The 23,194-nt window shown below is 47.2% G+C and overlaps 1 protein-coding gene across 2 annotated transcripts in view; it reads left to right on the top strand.

Moving 5' to 3' along the window:
• Positions 1–23,194, top strand: part of LOC129835524 (5-hydroxytryptamine receptor 2C-like) — a 286,295-nt gene that overhangs the window by 10,515 nt on the left and 252,586 nt on the right. The window lies entirely within an intron of this gene.

Raw genomic sequence — 23,194 nt, 5'->3', positions numbered from 1 at the left:
TATCCCATGTCTTATCCCGTGTCTTATCCTGTGTAAAAGTTTTTTTGGTATATATTTTAATCTCACTTTCTATCTACAAACTAAATATACTTTCCTGCAACCCTTCTCACCCAATGTGGTACAGATCTGCTATTTGTATTCCTTATAACTGGAACCTCCATCAGGAGCTAGCCAGCTAGCTACTAGCCATTAGTCTTTGTTAGCCATGGCTAGCGGTCTTCACCTTTAGCTCGGACACCAGCCAGCTTTAGCTCGGACAATACCTGCCAGTCTGCACAGCGCGATATCAACCCAGAGCATATTGGACTGCTTCCAGGTCTGTGCCCAAACAGTTCGAGCTTCTACTTTTAAAAATCCACCTTTCCAGAAATAAGTCTCTCACTGTTGCCACTTGTTATATACCCCCCTCAGCCCCCAGTTGTGCCCTGGACACCATATGTGAATTGATTTCCCCCCAACTATCTTCAGAGTTCGTACTGTTAGGTGACCTATACTGGGATATGCTTAACACCCCGGCCGTCCTACAATCTAAGCTAGATGCCCTCAATCTCACACAAATTATCAAGGATCCTACCAGGTACAACCCTAAATCCGTAAACACGGGCACCTTCATAAATAGCATCCTGACCAACCTGCACTCTAAATACACCTCTGCTGTCTTCAACCAGGATCTCAGCGATCACTGCCTCATTGCTTGTGTCCGTACTGGGTCCGCGGTCAAACGACTACCCCTCATCACTGTCAAACGCTCCCTAAAATACTTCAGCGAGCAGGCCTTTCTAATCGACCTGGCCTGGGTATGCTGGAAGGATATTGACCTCATCCCGCCAGTAGAGGATGCCTGGTTATTCTTTAAAAGTGCTTTCCTCACCATCTTAAATAAGTATGCCTCATTCAAAAAATGTAGAACTAAAAACAGACATAGCCCTTGGTTCACTCCAGACTTGACTGCTCTTGACATAAACATCCTGTGGCGTACTGCATTAGCATCAAATAGCTCCCGTGATATGCAGCTTTTCAGGGAAGTTAGGAACCAATATTCACAGTCAGTTAGGAAAGCGAAGGGTAGCTTTTTCAAACAGAAATTTGCATCCTGTAGCGCAAATTCCCAAAGGTTTTGAGACACTGTAAAGTCCATGGAGAATAAGAGCACCTCCTCCCAGCTGCCCACTGCACTGAGACTAGGAAACACTGTCACCACCAATAAATCTATGATAATTGAGAATTTCAACAAGCATTTTTTCTACGGCTGGCCATGCTTTCCATCTGGCTACCCCTACCCCGGCCAACAGCTCTGCACCCCCCGCAGCAACTTGCCCAAGCCCCCCGCTTCTCCTTCACCCAAATCCAGATAGCTGATGTTCTGAAGGAGTTGCAAAATCTGGACCTCTACATATCAGCTGGGCTAGACAATCTGGACCCTCTCTTTCTAAAATTATCCACCGCAATTGTTGCAAGCCCTATTCCTAGACTGTTCAACCTCTCTTTCGTATCGTCTGAGATCCCTAAAGATTTTAAATCTGCCGCAGTTATCCCCCTCTTCAAAGGGGGAGACAATATAGATCCAAGCTGTTACAGACCTATATCTTTCCTGCCCTGCCTTTCTAAAGTATTCGAAAGCCAAGTTAACCTGTTGGGGATGGGGGCGCTGTTTAGACTATTTATGCTAATTGGGTAATTTTTGAAACGGCTTCCCACAATCCTTGATCGTACAATATGCATATTATTATTATTATTGGATAGAAAACAGTCTATAGTTTCTATAGGAGTTGAAATTTTGTCTCTAAGTGGAACAGAGCCCATTCTACAGCAATTTCCCTGACATGGATTCAGATTTCAGAAATGTTGGCCACTGTTCTGAAGTCAGTTAAAACGGCACTGATATTGCTATGACTATACGGGCACTTCTTACGTCTTCCCCTGGATGCCTTTACGTGATGACGATTCCAATGGGGTCGATTGCGCGTTCACAGGCCCTACAAATGAAAAAACCCTGAAGCTAGTCATTCTTTTGGAGCTGCGTCATGCGCCTAGAGGACACCGGCCCGCTCCTGTTCCAAGCATTAGTGAAGGGGGTAATATTACTCGGGTCATGTTTCTACTCGTTATGGGAGTTAAAAACATCATAAGGTAGTTAATTTAAAGCGTTTTATAGCAATTTATATCCGTTTAGTGCGATTTTGGGACATTTATTTTTGCAACGATGTGATAGTTGGGCACGGCTTTTCAGTTCATCGCCGAACGCAGTAGGCATTTCCACATGGCAAGAGGACAGCTTTCCACCAAAAGACGATTGCTCTCAAGAAAGGATCCTTTGCCCAAGATACTGATGGAAGAACAGCTCAAGGTAGGACATTTTTATTATGATAAATCGTGTTTCTGTCGAAACATTTTAGTGGCTTAGGACGCCATGTTTTATGACGTAGCTTCGCTAGGCGCAAACTGTATTGAAAAGTAAGGATAAATTAAAAAATGTTATTCCGCAATTGTATTAAGAATTAAATTGTCTATCAATCCCTGTCCACCCTATATTTTTTAGTCACGTTTATGAGTATTTATGTATAAGAGTAGATCACTGTCTAAGTGGCGCAAGGACTTTTTCTGACCAGCTTGTCTACATTTCACATTGTCTAACCATGATTTTGGTGGCTAAATATAAACATTTGCGATCAAACTCTATATGGAATGTGTAATATGATGTTACAGGAGTGTCATCGGAAGAATTCTGAGAAGGTTAGTGAAAAAATTAATATCTTTTGGCGATGTTGACTTTTATCGCTCACTTTGGCTAGAATCAATGCTGGGCTGCTATGTGCTATGTGCTATGCTAATATAACGATTTATTGTGTTTTCGCTGTAAGACACTTAGAAAATCTGAAATATTGTCTGTATTCACAGGATCTGTGTCTTTCGATTCGTGTATGCTGTGTATTTTTACGAAATGTTTGATGATTAGTAAGTAGGTAAACACGTTGCTCTAAGTAGTTTTTCTATTCCATTTGTGACGGTGGGTGCAATTGTAACCTATGCCATCTACCTGAAATATGCACTTTTTTCTAACAAAACCTATCCCATACCATAAATATGTTATCAGACTGTCATCTAATGAGTTTTTTTGTTGGTTAGGGGCTATAAATATCTTAGTTTAGCCGAATTGGTGATGGCTACTGGTGTTGGTGGACAAATAAAAGATGGTGGATTATGCTAATGTGTTTTTAGGTAATAGATGTACATCTTTACATATTGTGTCTTCCCTGTAAAACATTTTAAAAATCGGACATGTTGACTGGATTCACAAGATCTGTGTCTTTCATTAGCTGTATTGGACTTTAATGTGTGAAAGTTAAATATTTAAAAAAAAATTTTTTTTTGAATTTCGCGGCACTGGTTTTTCAGTGGGGGGGGGGGGGGTGTGCCGCTAGCGCCACGCTGATCCTAGACAGGTTAACAGATCACTGACCATTTTGAATCCCACCGTACCTTCTCCACCATGCAATCTGGTTTCCGAGCTGATCATGGGTGCAACTCAGCCATGCTCCAGGTCCTAAATGATATCATAAACGCCAATGATAAAAGACAGTACTGTGCAGCCGTCTTCATCGACCTGGCCAAGGTTTTAGACTCTGTCAATCACCGCATTCTTATTGGCAGACTCAACAGCCTTGGTTTCTCAAATGACTGCCTCGCCTGGTTCACCAACTACTTCTCAGATAGAGTTCAGAGTGTCAAATCGGTGTTTCTCTTCTGTTTCTTGTTGGCTGGCCCTTGCTTCATATTCATCGCCAATCCCACTGGTTACAGGTCATCTATAAGTCTTTGCTAGGTAATGCCCCGCCTTATCTCAGCTCACTGGTCACCATAGCATAGCAACACATTTCCTTCCAGTTCTCTGCTGCCAATGACTGGAACGAATTGCAAAAATCACTGAAGCTGGAGACTTGTATCTCCCTCACTAACTTTAAGCATCAGTTGTCAGAGCAGCTTACCAATCACTACACCTGTTCACAGCCCATCTGTAAATAGCCCACCCAACTACCTCATCCCCATATTGTTATTAATTTTTGCTCTTTTGCTCCCCAGTATCTCTATTGCACATCATCATCTGCACATCTATCACTCCCGTGTAAATGCTAAATTGTAATTATTTCGCCACTATTGTCTATTTATTGCCTTACCTCACTAATCTTACTATGTTTGCACACACTGTATATAGACTTTTGTATTGTGTTATTGACTTTACGTTTGTTTATCCCATGTGTAACTCTGTGTTGTTTTTGTCGCACTGCTTTGCTTTATTTTGGCCAGATTGCAGTTGTAAATGAGAACTTGTTCTCAAATGGCCTACCTGGTTAAATAAAGGTGAAATAAAAATTAGAATATATATATTTTTAAAGCAGACTCAACTAATAAAGCAGACAGCGGACCATTTGCTGGTTCAGAAACGTAAAGCTGCAACCGCCGCACAACCAATAGGAGGTGAGCAGCGCCTCGTGCTGAATATATAGCTCACTTGTTATACAAGTGTTGCCCAGCAACATATGGAGAAAACCTACACCAGTAGAGTCATTTATTTCAACAATAATCCTCATTTCAATTTCACTTTACAAACAACAAGAGAGCTTAACTTCTTGCGACTATAGGGGGTGCTGTTTCAAATTAGCATAATTGTCTCTACAGATGAAACGGCTTCCTACTCAATTCTTGATCGTACAATATGCATATTATTACTATTATTGGATAGAAAACACTCTCTAGTTTCTATAGCCGTTGGAATTTTGTCTCTGAGTGGAACAGAACTCATTCTACAGCAATGTCCCTGACATGGAGTCAGATTTCACACATTTTGGCCCCTGATCTGGAGTCAGTTTAAAGGCGACTGTGAATGCTATGAGGATACGGACACTGCTTACGTCTTCCCCTGGATGCCTTTACGTGATGACGCTTTGAATGGTATCGATTGCGCAATCACAGCCACTATAAAAGAAAAAAACCTGTAGGTAGGAACTCTTTTCCAGCTGCGCCGGACGCGCGGTGGACACCGCCCTGCTCTTTTTCCAAGCATTAGTGTAGCCAGTAATATTTCTCCGGTCATGTTTTCACCCGTTATAGGTGTTAACAGCATCATAAGGTAGTTAATTTGAACCGTTGTATAGCAATTTATATCCTTTTAGTGCGATTTTTGAGGCATTGCTTTGTTGTGCACTTTGACGCGCTGGGCACATTTCGGGCTCCCGGTCGTACGTTAGTGGGCATTTCGACGGACAAGTGGACATCTTTCAACCAAAAGAAGATTAGACCCAAGAAAGGATTCTTTGCCCAAGATTCTGATGGAAGAACAGCTCACAGTAAGAACAATTTATGATGATAAATCGTGTTTCTGTCGAAAAATGTTAAAGCTTACGGCGCCATCTTGGGGGGTGCTCCCGGATCCGGGGTAGATACTCGTGAAAGGTTAAACCTCTTTGGGCTAGGGTATTTTCACACCGGATGAAAAGCATGCCCAAAGTAAACTGCCTGTTTCTCAGGCCAGGAAGCTAGGATGTGCAGATAAATGGTAGATTTAGATAGAAAACACTCTAAAGTTTCTCAAACTGTTCAAATCATGTCTTTGAGTATAACATAACTTATTTGGCAGGCGAATCCCCGAGGACAAACCATCCAGAATCTTTTGTTGTTTTTGAGATGACTATGTTTTCAATTGGTTTCTTTGGGATACTAGATTTATGAGGCATCTGGTTGCAGTTCCAATTGCTTCCACTAGATGTCAACATTCTTTAGAAATTGGTTGATGTTTTTCCTTTGAGAAATGAAGAAGTAGCCCTTTCCTTTCTGGGTGTCAAGCCAAGTGGACTGTTTTGTTTGGGGCGGGCGACCTGGAACTCGCTCCACTTTCATTTTATCAGCTATTGAACATAGGATATTCCGTCTCAAATTTGATCGATTATTTACGTTTTAGGATATCTAAGGTTGGATTAGGAAAGTTGTTTGAAATGTTTGGACCAAGTTTACAGGTAACTTATTAGATCATTTGTAGTCATGTTGGGCGATTTGGAACCAGTGTTTTTCTGAATAATATGCGCCAAATAAATTTATATTTTGGGGATATAACGAAGGAATTAATCTAACAAAAGGTACATTTGTGATGTTTCTGGGACATATTGGAGTGCCAACAGAAGAAGATTTTCAAAGGTAAGGCATGAATTATATAGTTATTTCTGACTTTTGTGTCACGCCTGGCTGGTTGAAAAATGTTTGTCCACTGTGAACTACAGTAGGTGTCTAGTCGATTTATATCCAGGAACAGAATTACAGTAACGGAATACCATTATGGCTCCCTGATCTGTAATAAACAAAAATACATAAATATGGTTATGAATGTAATTCTCTTCATGGCGATCCTAAATAGATACACAAAAGGTAGAAATCTACAATATTCTTCTTTTGTATATTTAGATATTAATTATACACACTGAATATTATTATAATGAACTCCGCCCCCAAAATTCCAGTTGTTGAGTATATTACATTTGTTTTATCTGATGACTTTATTATTTAATTCCAAGTCATCTCATCTCTAGAGAGCTGCTGCTTATGCTGTCTGACCAAATCACTATTTTACTAGTTCATCAAAGTAAAATAAGGCATACTTTTATGATTGCTGAAAATGTTATGACTCTCCATCACAAGTCTCTTCTCTCCATCTCCATGTCTGCACCACACAGACCGAACAAGTAGGCGCACAATGGATTATGGGCATTGTAGTTAATTAGCACATTTTCTTCCCTAAACTATGTTGAATATTGGCCAGTTCAGGCATGATCTGATTTATCTCTACAGAAACTACACATTGAGCTCACAGAAGAAGGAAAAAAAATACGAAATGCAATTCAAATAATTGAACTGATGTCGGTCAATTGTTTAAACAATGATTGTTAATCGCTCAGCACTAGTAGTTAAATAACCAAAATAAAAAAAGGAATTCAAGGTGTAATGTCATAGCTGTCATTATTTCTGCATACATATTTGAATCTTAATTTAGAGCAGATCAACTCTTTAATAACTGAGTTTTTTTGAAAACGTGGTCGCATAAAAAACTGAGTGAGATTTTACCATATTGTCAGTGTCTAGGTGATGTGGGTAAGGCGGAGTCAGGCGCAGGACACAGAGATGAGTAATAATAGTAACTTTACTCAGAAATAATCTTCCAACAATCCAGAATCACATAAACGAGACAACTGACAACAATAAACACGCACAAAACCATAATGGCTCCAGGGGGTTAAATAGGGAAATAATTAAAACGAAATGGGAACCAGGTGTGTACAATCAAGACAAAACAAATGGAAAAAGAAATGTAGATCGGTGGAGGCTAGAAAGCTGGTGACGTGGACCGCCGAACGACCGCCCGGACAAGGAGAGGCACCAACTTGGGCGGAAGTCGCGACACATATTTCTGTTACCAAACTCTGCATCTTCACATTTATTCAACTTCATGTTTTTTTGTTTGTTAAATTGTAAACACTGTAAATTGTTCTAAGTAGTCATTGTGCATAGAGTTTGTTAAATTGTAAACACTGTAAATTGTTCTAAGTAGTCCTTGTGCATAGAGTTTGTTAAATTGTAAACACTGTAAATTGTTCTCAGTAGTCCTTGTTTGAATGGTTTTCATAAACTTTTAAATCAATGTGTTATGTTTGGCTGACAGACAGACAGACAGACAGACAGACAGACAGACAGACAGTTCCATACAATCTGAGTCAAAGCGTTAATCCCGTGACAGATGAGTCACCCCCGTTGAGAAGTGTGTCGTCTCAGAAGAGCAGCGAGTCGCAGACAATTCCCCAACGTAGGTTATCATCCTATCATCCTCCACACTTTCATTGCCACACACACGCGGATGCCCGTCACACACACACAATACCCCCACACACACCACCCCCTCCCCGCACATCACACGCATGCCGTCACACACACACAACCCCCCCCCCCCACACACACCACACGCATGCCGTCACACCCACACAACCCCCCCCCCACCCCCCCTTCCCCGCACACCACGCGCATGACACACACACCCCCCCGAACGACACACACACACCACACGCATGCCCGTCACACACACAATACCGCCACACACACACCACACACAATACCCCCCCACACACACCACACACAATACCCCCACACACACACCGCCGAACGACACACACACACCACACACACAATACCCCACACACACACACCCTCCTTGGTTTTCCCCTGAGTTGGTTGAAAGTCGTTAGATAAATTTGATAATAAAATAGCAGAACCCTTTACCCCCCTTCTCTGTAATACCCTCTGTACTGGCCTGCACACACACAAACACACACACAGGTTTAATCTGCTGTGTACACAGGAGATTATTCATATTTTCTAAACTGGCTGTTAGTTTATTGTCTGGTTAGTACAGAATAAATACAGATAAGGAGAGAGGGAGGCAGTGATGGAAGGAGGGAGTGAGGGAGAGAGAGATGGAGGCAGTGATGAAAGGAGGGAGGGAGCGAGCGATGGAAAGAGGGAGGGAATGAGAGAGGGAGGCAGTGATGGAAGGAGGGAGGGAGAGAGAGAGAGGGAGGCAGTGATGAAAGGAGGGAGGGAGCGAGCGATGGAAGGGGGAAAGGAGGGAGGCAGCGATCGAAGGAGGGAGGGAGGGAGAGATCGAGGTAAGGCGGGAGGGAGGGGGAGGGAGTGAGGAAAGGAGGGAAGCATCGAGGGAAGGAGGAAGAGAGGAACAGATAGAGGGAGGGCGGGACGGGGAGTGTAGAGATAGAGGGAGGGATGGATGGATGGAGAGTGTAGAGAGAGGGAGGGATGGATGGAGAGTGTAGAGATAGAGGGAGGGATGGATGGATGGATGGAGAGTGTAGAGAGAGAGGGATGGATGGATGGATGGAGAGTGTAGAGAGAGGGAGGGATGGATGGATGGATGGAGAGTGTAGAGATAGAGGGAGGGATGGATGGATGGAGAGTGTAGAGAGAGGGAGGGATGGATGGAGAGTGTAGAGAGAGGGAGGGATGGATGGAGAGTGTAGAGAGAGGGAGGGATGGAGGGAGGGATGGAGAGTGTAGAGATAGAGGGAGGGATGGATGGAGAGTGTAGAGATAGAGGGAGGGATGGATGGAGAGTGTAGAGATAGAGGGAGGGATGGATGGAGAGTGTAGAGATAGAGGGAGGGATGGATGGAGAGTGTAGAGATAGAGGGAGGGATGGATGGAGAGTGTAGAGAGAGGGAGGGATGGATGGAGAGTGTAGAGAGAGGGAGGGATGGAGGGAGGGATGGAGAGTGTAGAGATAGAGGGAGGGATGGATGGATGGAGAGTGTAGAGAGAGGGAGGGATGGATGGAGAGTGTAGAGAGAGGGAGGGATGGATGGAGAGTGTAGAGAGAGGGAGGGATGGAGGGAGGGATGGAGAGTGTAGAGATAGAGGGAGGGATGGATGGATGGAGAGTGTAGAGAGAGGGATGGATGGATGGAGAGTGTAGAGAGAGGGAGGGATGGATGGAGAGTGTAGAGAGAGGGAGGGATGGATGGAGAGTGTAGAGAGAGGGAGGGATGGAGGGAGGGATGGAGAGTGTAGAGATAGAGGGAGGGATGGATGGAGAGTGTAGAGATAGAGGGAGGGATGGATGGAGAGTGTAGAGATAGAGGGAGGGATGGATGGAGAGTGTAGAGATAGAGGGAGGGATGGATGGAGAGTGTCGAGATGGAGGGATGGATGGAGAGTGTAGAGATAGAGGGAGGGAGGGATGGATGGATGGAGAGTGTAGAGAGAGAGGGAGGGATGGATGGAGAGTGTAGAGAGAGGGATGGATGGATGGAGAGTGTAGAGATAGAGGGAGGGATGGATGGATGGAGAGTGTAGAGATAGAGGGAGGGATGGATGGAGAGTGTAGAGAGAGGGATGGATGGATGGAGAGTGTAGAGATAGAGGGAGGGATGGATGGAGAGTGTAGAGATAGAGGGAGGGATGGATGGAGAGTGTAGAGAGAGAGGGAGGGATGGATGGATGGATGGAGAGTGTAGAGATAGAGGGAGGGATGGATGGAGAGTGTAGAGATAGAGGGAGGGATGGATGGAGAGTGTAGAGATAGAGGGATGGATGGATGGAGAGTGTAGAGATAGGGATGGATGGATGGATGGAGAGTGTAGAGATAGAGGGATGGATGGATGGAGAGTGTAGAGATAGGGATGGATGGATGGATGGAGAGTGTAGAGATAGAGGGAGGGATGGATGGATGGATGGAGAGTGTAGAGAGAGAGGGAGGGATGGATGAAGAGTGTAGAGAGAGGGATGGATGGAGAGTGTAGAGATGGAGGGAGGGATGGATGGATGGAGAGTGTAGAGATAGGGAGGGATGGAGAGTGTAGAGATGGAGGGAGGGATGGATGGATGGAGAGTGTAGAGATAGGGAGGGATGGAGAGTGTAGAGATGGAGGGAGGGATGGATGGATGGAGAGTGTAGAGATGGAGGGAGGGATGGATGGATGGAGAGTGTAGAGAGAGGGAGGGAGGGATGGATGGACAGAGAGTGTAGAGAGAGGGATGGATGGATGGATGGAGAGTGTAGAGAGAGAGAGAGGGATGGATGGATGGAGAGTGTAGAGATAGAGGGAGGGATGGATGGATGGAGAGTGTAGAGATAGAGGGAGGGATGGATGGAGAGTGTAGAGATAGAGGGAGGGATGGATGGAGAGTGTAGAGATAGAGGGAGGGATGGATGGAGAGTGTAGAGAGAGAGGGAGGGATGGATGGACGGAGAGTGTAGAGATAGAGGGAGGGATGGATGGACGGAGAGTGTAGAGATAGAGGGATGGATGGATGGATGGAGAGTGTAGAGATAGAGGGAGGGATGGATGGACGGAGAGTGTAGAGATAGAGGGAGGGATGGATGGATGGAGAGTGTAGAGATAGAGGGATGGATGGATGGATGAAGAGTGTAGAGATAGAGGGATGGATGGATGGATGGAGAGTGTAGAGAGAGAGAGAGGGAGGGATGGATGAAGAGTGTAGAGAGAGAGGGAGGGATGGATGGATGGATGGAGAGTGTAGAGAGAGGGATGGATGGATGGATGGAGAGTGTAGAGATGGAGGGATGGATGGATGGATGGAGAGTGTAGAGATAGAGGGATGGATGGATGGAGAGTGTAGAGATAGGGAGGGATGGATGGAGAGTGTAGAGAGAGAGGGAGGGATGGATGAAGAGTGTAGAGAGAGGGATGGATGGATGGATGGAGAGTGTAGAGATGGAGGGATGGATGGACGGATGGAGAGTGTAGAGATAGAGGGAGGGATGGATGGAGAGTGTAGAGATAGAGGGATGGATGGAGAGTGTAGAGATAGAGGGATGGATGGATGGAGAGTGTAGAGATAGGGAGGGATGGATGGAGAGTGTAGAGAGAGAGGGAGGGATGGATGGATGAAGAGTGTAGAGATAGAGGGAGGGATGGATGGAGAGTGTAGAGATAGGGAGGGATGGATGGAGAGTGTAGAGATAGGGAGGGATGGATGGAGAGTGTAGAGATAGAGGGATGGATGGATGGAGAGTGTAGAGATAGGGAGGGATGGATGGAGAGTGTAGAGATAGAGGGATGGATGGATGGATGGAGAGTGTAGAGATAGAGGGAGGGATGGATGGATGAAGAGTGTAGAGATAGAGGGAGGGATGGATGGATGGATGGATGGAGAGTGTAGAGATAGGGAGGGATGGATGGAGAGTGTAGAGATAGAGGGATGGATGGATGGATGGAGAGTGTAGAGATAGGGAGGGATGGATGGAGAGTGTAGAGATAGAGGGATGGATGGATGGATGGAGAGTGTAGAGATAGAGGGAGGGATGGATGGATGAAGAGTGTAGAGATAGAGGGATGGATGGATGGATGGAGAGTGTAGAGATAGAGGGAGGGATGGATGGATGGACGGAGAGTGTAGAGATAGAGGGAGGGATGGATGGATGGAGAGTGTAGAGATAGAGGGAGGGATGGATGGATGAAGAGTGTAGAGAGAGGGATGGATGGATGGATGGAGAGTGTAGAGATAGAGGGAGGGATGGATGGATGGACGGAGAGTGTAGAGATAGAGGGAGGGATGGATGGATGGAGAGTGTAGAGATAGAGGGAGGGATGGATGGACGGAGAGTGTAGAGAGAGAGGGAGGGAGGGATGGATGGATGGAGAGTGTAGAGATAGAGGGAGGGATGGATGAAGAGTGTAGAGAGAGGGATGGATGGATGGATGGAGAGTGTAGAGATAGAGGGAGGGAGGGATGGATGGAGAGTGTAGAGAGAGAGGGAGGGAGGGATGGAGAGTGTAGAGATAGAGGGAGGGAGGGATGGATGGACGGAGAGTGTAGAGAAAGAGGGAGGGAGGGAGGGATGGAGAGTGTAGAGATAGAGGGAGGGAGGGATGGATGGACGGAGAGTGTAGAGAAAGAGGGAGGGAGGGATGGATGGAGAGTGTAGAGAGAGATGGAGGGATGGATGGATGGACGGAGAGTGTAGAGATAGAGGGAGGGATGGATGGACGGAGAGTGTAGAGAGAGAGAGAGGGAGGGATGGATGAAGAGTGTAGAGAGAGGGATGGATGGATGGATGGAGAGTGTAGAGAGAGAGGGAGGGATGGATGGATGGAGAGTGTAGAGATGGAGGGATGGATGGATGGAGAGTGTAGAGATAGAGGGAGGGATGGATGGATGGAGAGTGTAGAGGGATGGATGGATGGATGAAGAGTGTAGAGAGAGAGGGAGGGATGGATGGATGGAGAGTGTAGAAATAGAGCGATGGATGGATGGATGGAGAGTGTAGAGATAGAGGGAGGGATGGATGGAGAGTGTAGAGAGAGAGGGATGGATGGATGGATGGATGGAGGGTGTAGAGAGAGAGGGATGGATGGATGGAGAGTGTAGAGAGGGAGGGATGGATGGATGGATGGATGAAGAGTGTAGAGAGGGAGGGATGGATGGATGGATGGAGAGTGTAGAGATGGAGGGAGGGATGGATGGAGAGTGTAGAGAGAGAGGGATGGATGGATGGATGGATGGAGGGTGTAGAGAGAGAGGGATGGATGGATGGAGAGTGTAGAGAGGGAGGGAGGGATGGATGGATGGATGGAGAGTGTAGAGATGGAGGGAGGGATGGATGGAGAGTGTAGAGAGAGAGGGATGGATGGATGGAGAGTGTAGAGATAGAGAGAGGGATGGATGGAGAGTGTAGAGAGAGAGGGATGGATGGATGGAGAGTGTAGAGATGGAGGGAGGGATGGATGGATGGAGAGTGTAGAGATAGAGGGATGGATGGATGGAGAGTGTAGAGAGAGAGGGATGGATGGATGGATGGAGAGTGTAGAGATGGAGGGATGGAGAGTGTAGAGATGGAGGGAGGGATGGATGGATGGATGGAGAGTGTAGATAGGGAGGGAGGGATGGATGGAGAGTGTAGAGATAGAGGGATGGATGGATAGAGAGTGTAGAGATGGAGGGAGGGATGGATGGATGGAGGGTGTAGAGAGAGGGATGGATGGATGGATGGATGGAGAGTGTAGAGATAGAGGGAGGGATTAATGGAGAGTGTAGAGATGGAGGGAGGGATTAATGGAGAGTGTAGAGATGGAGGGAGGGATTAATGGAGAGTGTAGAGATAGAGGGAGGGATGGATGGAGAGTGTAGAGATAGAGGGAGGGATGGATGGAGAGTGTAGAGATGGAGGGAGGGATGGATGGATGGAGGGTGTAGAGAGAGAGGGATGGATGGATGGATGGATGGATGGAGAGTGTAGAGATAGAGGGAGGGATTAATGGAGAGTGTAGAGATGGAGGGAGGGATTAATGGAGAGTGTAGAGATGGAGGGAGGGATGGATGGATGGATGGAGAGTGTAGAGATAGAGGGAGGGATGGATGGAGAGTGTAGAGAGAGAGGGAGGGATGGATGGAGAGTGTAGAGATGGAGGGAGGGATGGATGGATGGAGAGTGTAGAGATGGAGGGATGGATGGATGGAGAGTGTAGAGATAGAGGGAGGGATGGATGGATGGAGAGTGTAGAGATAGAGGGAGGGATGGATGGATGGAGAGTGTAGAGAGGGATGGATGGATGGAGAGTGTAGAGATAGAGGGAGGGATTAATGGAGAGTGTAGAGATAGAGGGAGGGATGGATGGATGGAGAGTGTAGAGATAGAGGGAGGGATGGATGGATGGAGAGTGTAGAGATGGAGGGAGGGATGGATGGATGGAGAGTGTAGAGATAGAGGGAGGGATGGATGGAGAGTGTAGAGATAGAGGGAGGGAGGGATGGATGGAGAGTGTAGAGATAGAGGGAGGGATGGATGGATGGAGAGTGTAGAGATAGAGGGAGGGATGGATGGATGGAGAGTGTAGAGATAGAGGGAGGGATGGATGGAGAGTGTAGAGATAGAGGGAGGGAGGGATGGATGGAGAGTGTAGAGATAGAGGGAGGGATGGATGGAGAGTGTAGAGATAGAGGGATGGATGGATGGAGAGTGTAGAGATAGAGGGAGGGATGGATGGAGAGTGTAGAGATAGAGGGAGGGATGGATGGAGAGTGTAGAGAGAGAGGGAGGGATGGATGGAGAGTGTAGAGATAGAGGGATGGATGGATGGAGAGTGTAGAGATGGAGGGATGGATGGAGAGTGTAGAGATGGAGGGAGGGATGGATGGAGAGTGTAGAGAGAGAGGGAGGGATGGATGGAGAGTGTAGAGATGGAGGGAGGGATGGATGGAGAGTGTAGAGATAGAGGGAGGGATGGATGGATGGAGAGTGTAGAGATAGAGGGATGGATGGATGGAGAGTGTAGAGATGGAGGGATGGATGGAGAGTGTAGAGATGGAGGGAGGGATGGATGGAGAGTGTAGAGATAGAGGGATGGATGGATGGAGAGTGTAGAGATGGAGGGATGGATGGAGAGTGTAGAGATGGAGGGATGGATGGAGAGTGTAGAGATGGAGGGAGGGATTAATGGAGAGTGTAGAGATGGAGGGAGGGATTAATGGAGAGTGTAGAGATAGAGGGAGGGATGGATGGAGAGTGTAGAGATAGAGGGATGGATGGATGGAGAGTGTAGAGATGGAGGGAGGGATGGATGGATGGAGGGTGTAGAGAGAGAGGGATGGATGGATGGATGGATGGAGAGTGTAGAGATAGAGGGAGGGATTAATGGAGAGTGTAGAGATGGAGGGAGGGATTAATGGAGAGTGTAGAGATGGAGGGAGGGATGGATGGATGGAGAGTGTAGAGATAGAGGGAGGGATGGATGGAGAGTGTAGAGATAGAGGGAGGGATGGATGGAGAGTGTAGAGATAGAGGGAGGGATGGATGGATGGAGAGTGTAGAGATAGAGGGAGGGATGGATGGAGAGTGTAGAGAGAGAGGGAGGGATGGATGGAGAGTGTAGAGAGAGAGGGAGGGATGGATGGAGAGTGTAGAGAGAGGGATGGATGGATGGATGGAGAGTGTAGAGATGGAGGGAGGGATGGATGGATGGATGGAGAGTGTAGAGATGGAGGGAGGGATGGATGGATGGATGGATGGAGAGTGTAGAGATAGAGGGAGGGATGGATGGATGGATGGATGGAGAGTGTAGAGATGGAGGGATGGATGGATGGATGGATGGATGGATGGATGGAGAGTGTAGAGATGGAGGGAGGGATGGATGGATGGATGGAGAGTGTAGAGATAGAGGGAGGGATGGATGGAGAGTGTAGAGATAGAGGGATGGATGGATGGATGGAGAGTGTAGAGATAGAGGGAGGGATGGATGGATGGATGGAGAGTGTAGAGATAGAGGGAGGGATGGATGGATGGATGGAGAGTGTAGAGATAGAGGGAGGGATGGATGGAGAGTGTAGAGATAGAGGGAGGGATGGATGGAGAGTGTAGAGATAGAGGGAGGGATGGATGGATGGAGAGTGTAGAGATAGAGGGATGGATGGAGAGTGTAGAGATAGAGGGAGGGAGGGATGGATGGAGAGTGTAGAGAGAGAGGGAGGGATGGATGGAGAGTGTAGAGATGGAGGGAGGGATGGAGAGTGTAGAGATAGAGGGAGGGATGGATGGATGGAGAGTGTAGAGATAGAGGGAGGGATGGATGGAGAGTGTAGAGAGAGAGGGATGGATGGATGGAGAGTGTAGAGATAGAGGGAGGGATAGATGGAGAGTGTAGAGAGAGGGATGGATGGATGGAGAGTGTAGAGAGGGAGGGAGGGATGGATGGAGAGTGTAGAGAGGGAGGGATGGATGGAGAGTGTAGAGAGAGAGAGAGGGATGGATGGAGAGTGTAGAGATAGAGGGAGGGATAGATGGAGAGTGTAGAGAGAGGGATGGATGGATGGAGAGTGTAGAGAGGGGGGGAGGGATGGATGGAGAGTGTAGAGAGGGAGGGATGGATGGAGAGTGTAGAGAGAGAGAGAGGGATGGATGGAGAGTGTAGAGATAGAGGGAGGGATGGATGGAGAGTGTAGAGAGAGAGAGAGGGAGGGATGATGGAGAGTGTAGAGATAGAGGGAGGGAGGGATGGAGAGTGTAGAGATAGAGGGAGGGAGGGATGGAGAGTGTAGAGATGGAGGGAGGGAGGGATGGAGAGTGTAGAGATAGAGGGAGGGAGGGATGGAGAGTGTAGAGAGAGGGATGGATGGATGGAGAGTGTAGAGATAGAGGGAGGGAGGGATGGATGGAGAGTGTAGAGATAGAGGGAGGGAGGGATGGAGAGTGTAGAGATGGAGGGAGGGAGGGATGGAGAGTGTAGAGATGGAGGGAGGGAGGGATGGAGAGTGTAGAGAGGGAGGGAGGGAGGGATGGAGAGTGTAGAGATGGAGGGAGGGATGGATGGAGAGTGTAGAGATGGAGGGAGGGATGGATGGAGAGTGTAGAGATGGAGGGAGGGATGGATGGAGAGTGTAGAGATGGAGGGATGGATGGATGGAGAGTGTAGAGATAGAGGGAGGGATGGATGGATGGAGAGTGTAGAGATGGAGGGAGGGATGGATGGATGGATGGAGAGTGTAGAGAGAGAGGGAGGGATGGATGGAGAGTGTAGAGATAGAGGGAGGGATGGATGGATGGATGGAGAGTGTAGAGAGAGAGGGAGGGAGGGATGGAGAGTGTAGAGATAGAGGGAGGGATGGATGGAGAGTGTAGAGATAGAGGGAGGGAGGGATGGAGAGTGTAGAGATGGATGGATGGATGGATGGATGGATGGATGGATGGATGGAGAGTGTAGAGAGAGAGGGAGGGATGGATGGATGGATGGAGAGTGTAGAGAGAGAGGGAGGGAGGGATGGAGAGTGTAGAGATAGAGGGAGGGATGGATGGAGAGTGTAGAGATAGAGGGAGGGAGGGATGGAGAGTGTAGAGATGGAGGGAGGGATGGATGGATGGAGAGTGTAGAGATAGAGGGATGGATGGATGGATGGAGAGTGTAGAGATAGAGGGAGGGATGGATGGATGGAGAGTGTAGAGAGAGGGATGGATGGGATGGTTGGGGATGGTTGGGGATGGTTGGGGATGGTTGGGGATGGTTGGGGTGGTTGGGGATGGTTGGGATGGTTGGGGGTTGGGATGGTTTGGAGGTTGGGATGGTTGGGGGTTGGGATGGTTGGGGGTTGGGATAGTTGGGGTAGTTGGAGTAGTTGGGGTAGTTTGGGTTAAGTTATAGCCTTATTCTAAAATTGGTTAAATAAAACAATTCCCTCAGCAATCTATACACAATACCCCATAATGACAAAGTGAAAACAGGTTTTTAGAAATGTTTGCAACTTTATTAAAGACAAAAAACGGAAGTACCCTATTTATTTAAGTATTCAGACCCTGTGGTAAATTCAATTGATTGGACATGATTTGGAAAGGCACACAGCTGTCTATAGAAGGTCCCACAGTTGACATTACATGTCAGAGCAGAAAAACCAAGCTGTGAGGTCGAAGGAATGGGCTGTAAAGTGCCTAGACTGGACTGTGTCGAGGCACAGATCTGGGGAAGGGTCCCCAAAAAATTCTGCAGCATTGAAGGTCCCCAAGAACACAGTGGCCTCCATCATTCTTAAATGTAAGAAGTTTGGAACCACCAAGACTCTTCCTAGAGCTGGCTGCTCAGCCAAACTGAGCAATCGGGGAAGAAGGGCCTTGTTCATGGAGGTGACCAAGAACCCGATGGTCACTCTGACAGAGCTCTAGAGTTCCTCTGTGGAGATGGGAGAACCTTTTAGAAGGACAACCATCTCTGTAGCACTCCACCAATTAGGCCCTTATGGTAGTGTGGCCAGGAGAAACAAGATTGTCTGGTCTGATGAAACCAAACTCAAACTCTTTGGCCTGAATGCCAGGCGTCACGTCTGGAGGAAACCTGGCACCATCCCTACGGTGAAGCATGGTGGTGGCAGCATCATGCTGTGTGGATGTTTTTTAGCCGCAGGTACTGGGTGACTAGTCAGGATCGAGGCAAAGATGAGCAGAGCAAAGTACAGAGAGATCCTTGATGAAAACCTGCTCCAGAGCACTCAGGACCTAAGACTGGAGCAAAGATTCACCTTCCAACAGGACAACGACCCTCAGCACACAGCCAAGACGACGCAGGAGTGGATTTGGTACAAGTCCCTGGATGTCCTTGAGTGGCCCGGACTTGAACCCGATCAAACATCTCTGCAGAGACCTAAAAATAGCTGTGCCGTAACGCTCCCCATCCAACCTGACAGAGCTTGAGAGGATCTGCAGAGAGGAATGGGAGAAACTCCCCAAATACAGGTGTGCCAAGCTTGTAGTGTCATACCCAAGAAGACTCCAGGCTGTAATCGCTGCCAAAATGTGCTTCAACAAAGTACTGAGTAAAAAGTCTGAATACTTATGTAAATATAATTTCCCCTCTTTTTGTTTTTAATAAATTAGCATAACTGTCTAAAGATTCGTTTTTGCTTTGTCATTATTGGGTATTGTGATGTCATTATTGGGTATTGTGATGTCATTATTGGGTATTGTGTGTAGATTGATGAGGGGGGGAAATAATACTTCGCGAAGGCACTGTATGTCTGTGAGCCATCCCCATAATGAATAGAATAGACCGGTGTACGTCAACACCAAAGACTATGGTCTGCTGCAGTACTTACTGTAAATTGATACTTTATAACCGCAGACACTGAGTGGCTCATAGGCTGGCGCTGCCAATGTGCCTCACACACACGCACACACATTGCTGTCAAACAAAAAACATTTTCCTCATATAGTTGTATTATCAGTAATGTATTTCTTTTAAAAACCGTCTGGTTGATTTGATTTGGTGCAGATAACTCATATGTTGATGCATTGTGAATAGGTCTAAATGCTGACAGGTTATAACCTATGAGGACATGTTTTTTTTCCACCACAAAGTCTTCGTCAGCAACCCATTGATCATTCACACTAGAGACCCATGTTGCGTCTTAAGTGTCGAGCATATTTCCTGTATAGTGCATTAGTTTTGACCAGGGTATATAGAGGCAATACTTGTGAAGTACTTTAAAGACCTTGAGAGAAAACCAGTGTCAATCATTTATACGCTGTGTCTATTGGAGAACTGCAGAGTAGGTGCTGCCTAAAATATGTGGCATATGTCTTCATTACCCTATTCATAATTTACACTCTGCACTGAAGAAGTGCTGACTGAAATACATGTCCGTTGTCTTCAGCTGCTCCTGCTTATGTTCAAGTGAGTGAGGACCTTCTTTTAATTTTCGATGTAATAGATCGATTGTTGGCTCCAAACACGCTTTCATTTCTTTACGTAAGAAGATAAGAGTTGGGCTAGGAGTTGAGGTAGGAGTTGGGCTAGGAGTTGGGCTAGGAGTTGGGCTAAGAGTTGGGCTAAGAGTTGGGCTAAGAGTTGGGTTAAGAGTTGGGCTCGGAGTTGGGCTCGGAGTTGGGCTCGGAGTTGGGCTCGGAGTTGGGCTCGGAGTTGGGCTCGGAGTTGGGCTAAGAGTTGGGCTAAGAGTTGGGCTAAGAGTTGGGCTAAGAGTTGGGCTAAGAGTTGGGCTAAGAGTTGGGCTAAGAGTTGGGCTAAGAGTTGGGCTAAGAGTTGGGCTAAGAGTTGGGCTAAGAGTTGGGCTAAGAGTTGGGCTAAGAGTTGGGCTAAGAGTTGGGCTAAGAGTTGGGCTAAGAGTTGGGCTAAGAGTTGGGCTAAGAGTTGGGCTAAGAGTTGGGCTAAGAGTTGGGCTAAGAGTTGGGCTAAGAGTTGGGCTAAGAGTTGGGCTAAGAGTTGGGCTAAGAGTTGGGCTAAGAGTTGGGCTAAGAGTTGGGCTAAGAGTTGGGCTAAGAGTTGGGCTAAGAGTTGGGCTAAGAGTTGGGCTAAGAGTTGGGCTAAGAGTTGGGCTAAGAGTTGGGCTAAGAGTTGGGCTAAGAGTTGGGCTAAGAGTTGGGCTAAGAGTTGGGCTAAGAGTTGGGCTAAGAGTTGGGCTAAGAGTTGGGCTAAGAGTTGGGCTAAGAGTTGGGCTAGGAGTTGAGCTAGGAGTTGAGCTAGGAGTTGAGCTAGGAGTTGAGCTAGGAGTTGAGCTAGGAGTTGAGCTAGGAGTTGAGCTAGGAGTTGAGCTAGGAGTTGAGCTAGGAGTTGAGCTAGGAGTTGAGCTAGGAGTTGAGCTAGGAGTTGAGCTAGGAGTTGAGCTAGGAGTTGAGCTAGGAGTTGAGCTAGGAGTTGAGCTAGGAGTTGAGCTAGGAGTTGAGCTAGGAGTTGAGCTAGGAGTTGAGCTAGGAGTTGAGCTAGGAGTTGGGGCTAAGAGTTGGGGCTAAGAGTTGGGGCTAAGAGTTGGGGCTAAGAGTTGGGGCTAAGAGTTGGGGCTAAGAGTTGGGGCTAAGAGTTGGGGCTAAGAGTTGGGGCTAAGAGTTGGGGCTAAGAGTTGGGGCTAAGAGTTGGGGCTAAGAGTTGGGGCTAAGAGTTGGGGCTAAGAGTTGGGGCTAAGAGTTGGGGCTAAGAGTTGAGTGTGTTCTCTATATCTTGTCTTCAGTGACCCAAAACGACCGCCAACTGAAACAGCTGCTAGCCTTCAGTGTGTCCCAAGACTCCCGACCCGCCATTTAGAAAACACCTTCTGTTATTGTGTTAGTCAGTCACCCCTGTTAACTTCTGGAACATCAGGTTGGCACATTGGAGAGAGAGAGTGAGTGTCTGTGTGTTTTAGTGTGTGTGTCATTGGCAGCGCCAGCCTAACAGCTTCCCAGTGTCTGTCTGTCTGTGTATATTAATGCCATGTGGAGACATGCTACACTGCACTGACACACACACACACACACACATACACACACACACACACACACACATAGACACACACGCACACACACACACACACACACACTTGGGTACTACCTGTCAGACACAGCCTGTCAACATTTCAGGATGTTGCTTCACAGGGGGTTTGGATTGCGTGTGTGTGTGTGTGTGTGTGTGTGTGTGTGTGTGTGGTTTGAGTGCAAGAGCAACCAATTACGTTGGTGTGTCCTGCCTGGAGGTTGTCCTCTGACATTGGCTACTATTAAGTGTTCCATAAGACGTGCCTGGCATAGCCATCATGAAACACGCACACACACACACACACACACACACACACACACACACACACACACACACACACACACACACACACACACACACACAGCTGGGTTGGCATCTTGTTATCACCACTGTGTTGGCAGTGGGCAGCGGTAGATAATCCATTGTTAAACATCAGTATTGCCATAGTGAAGGGCAAAGACAGGGCAATGTGGTTTGGCACCGTACTGTAGTCTAAGACAGTACTGTAGTCTAAGACAGTACTGTAGTCTAAGACAGTACTGTAGTCTAAGACAGTACTGTAGTCTAAGACAGCAATACCGTAGTCAGTACCACAGGATAATATGAAAATCAGCTAGCCAGTATTGGAGTCAGTACCACAGGATAATATGAAAATCAGCCAGCCAGTACTGGAGTCAGTACCACAGGATAATATGAAAATCAGCCAGCCAGTACTGGAGTCAGTACCACAGGATAATATGAAAATCAGCCAGCCAGTACTGGAGTCATTACAACAGGATAATATGAAAAACAGCCAGCCAGTACAGGAGTCATTACTACAGGATAATATGAAAAACAGCCAACCAGTGATGGAGTCATTACCACAAGATAATATGAGGCCTGAGGTGGTCTAGTGGTCGAAGCTGACTCTGGATCACATGTACTGAGTACACCTGTGTACATGGGATGGAATCAGACCCAGTGCTCTAGGTTTGGATGGAATCAGACGCAGTGCTGTAGCATGGGATGGAATCAGACCCAGTGCTCTAGCATGGGATGGAATCAGACCCAGTGCTCTAGGTTTGGATGGAATCAGACCCAGTGCTCTAGCATGGGATAGAATCAGACCCAGTGCTCTAGCATGGGATGGAATCAGACCCAGTGCTCTAGCATGGGATGGAATCAGACCCAGTGCTCTAGAATGGGATGGAATCAGACCCAGTGCTCTAGCATGGGATGGAATCAGACCCAGTGCTCTAACATGGGATGGAATCAGACCCAGTGCTCTAGAATGGGATGGAATCAGACCCAGTGCTCTAGCATGGGATGGAATCAGACCCAGTGCTCTAGCATGGGATGGAATCAGACCCAGTGCTCTAGCATGGGATGGAATCAGACCCAGTGCTCTAGCATGGGATGGAATCAGACCCAGTGCTCTAGCATGGGATGGAATCAGACCCAGTGCTCTAGCATGGGATGGAATCAGACCCAGTGCTCTAGCATGGGATGGAATCAGACCCAGTGCTCTAGAATGGGATGGAATCAGACCCAGTGCTCTAGAATGGGATGGAATCAGACCCAGTGCTCTAGAATGGGATGGAATCAGACCCAGTGCTCTAACATGGGATGGAATCAGACCCAGTGCTCTAACATGGGATGGAATCAGACCCAGTGCTCTAGAATGGGATGGAATCAGACCCAGTGCTCTAGAATGGGATGGAATCAGACCCAGTGCTCCGATCCAAACAACAAATATGAATGAACTGGAACAGACCCTCTCCTTTAAAAAAGCATCATGTGCTATGTTGGTAAAGGGACCATGAAATTCCCATTAAGAAGCATTAGGGTTTGTGTGGTGCTGGTGTTAAAGCAGCAAGGATGATGAACACACACACACACGGATGCACGCACACACAGACCGA

This window comes from Salvelinus fontinalis, chromosome 36 (assembly GCF_029448725.1).
Source record: "Salvelinus fontinalis isolate EN_2023a chromosome 36, ASM2944872v1, whole genome shotgun sequence".
NCBI classification, from domain to species: Eukaryota; Metazoa; Chordata; class Actinopteri; order Salmoniformes; family Salmonidae; genus Salvelinus; species Salvelinus fontinalis.
The sequence above is the reverse complement of the archived record's forward strand: the minus strand, read 5'-3'. Positions and strand labels throughout refer to the sequence as shown.